Source organism: Arachis ipaensis, chromosome B07 (genome assembly GCF_000816755.2).
Source record: "Arachis ipaensis cultivar K30076 chromosome B07, Araip1.1, whole genome shotgun sequence".
Lineage (NCBI taxonomy): Eukaryota > Viridiplantae > Streptophyta > Magnoliopsida > Fabales > Fabaceae > Arachis > Arachis ipaensis.
In genome coordinates, this window is record NC_029791.2 from 115489298 (window position 1) to 115490118 (window position 821).

The following is an 821-nucleotide window of genomic DNA, read 5'->3' on the forward strand; positions in this document are numbered from 1 at the left end:
AAAATAAAACCTAAGAATATTTTTAAAATTTTTGTCAAACTTTAAGAACAAAAAATATACTTTATGTTTATTAATTTTTATAATAATTACTAAATATTAAATAAAATAAATAATAATTATTTTAACATTACCGATATTTGTCTTTATTATTTTTTGCTTAACTTAGCTTGCTGTGTGAGTGAATGCTCCAACTACAAGGGAACTAAGTAAGCCAAGTTAATAGACAACAATACAAATTAGAGATTATGTTATAAAAGAAATTAAATACTAATTCAAGACAGATATATACAAAATTAACTTTTGTCATAGATATTTTCCTTTCCGCGTAAATAAGATCAGACAAGCATAGCTAGCTCACTGAGCCACTATTGAAGTTTTGACTTTTATTTTGTCAAATTTAATTTAATATTTTTACAAATATTGCCCAGGAACTAATTTATTAGGTATTGTTACAACTAAAATGCTGCTCTTTCAATTATTGTACTTTTTGTAGAGTCTAAATTTTATTATGTCTCTTTTAGTATATATATATTTGGTTACAGAATATGGGTAAATTTTATATTTAATTTATACATTAAATTAATTCATGAAAAAATTTTATTCCATGTTTATTCCCCAACTAACACATACATAATCTTTTTTTTTTTTGACATCCTTTAATAGTGATAATTATAATATTAGTAAAAATGAATTGAAATAATTAAAAGAAATATTAGCTTGTAAATCCATGGGCCAAGTCCGGCCCTTATTAATGAAAAGACCCAACCACCTAAATAATAATAATAATACCCGAAATGCTAAAACACTGCATAAAACAAAGA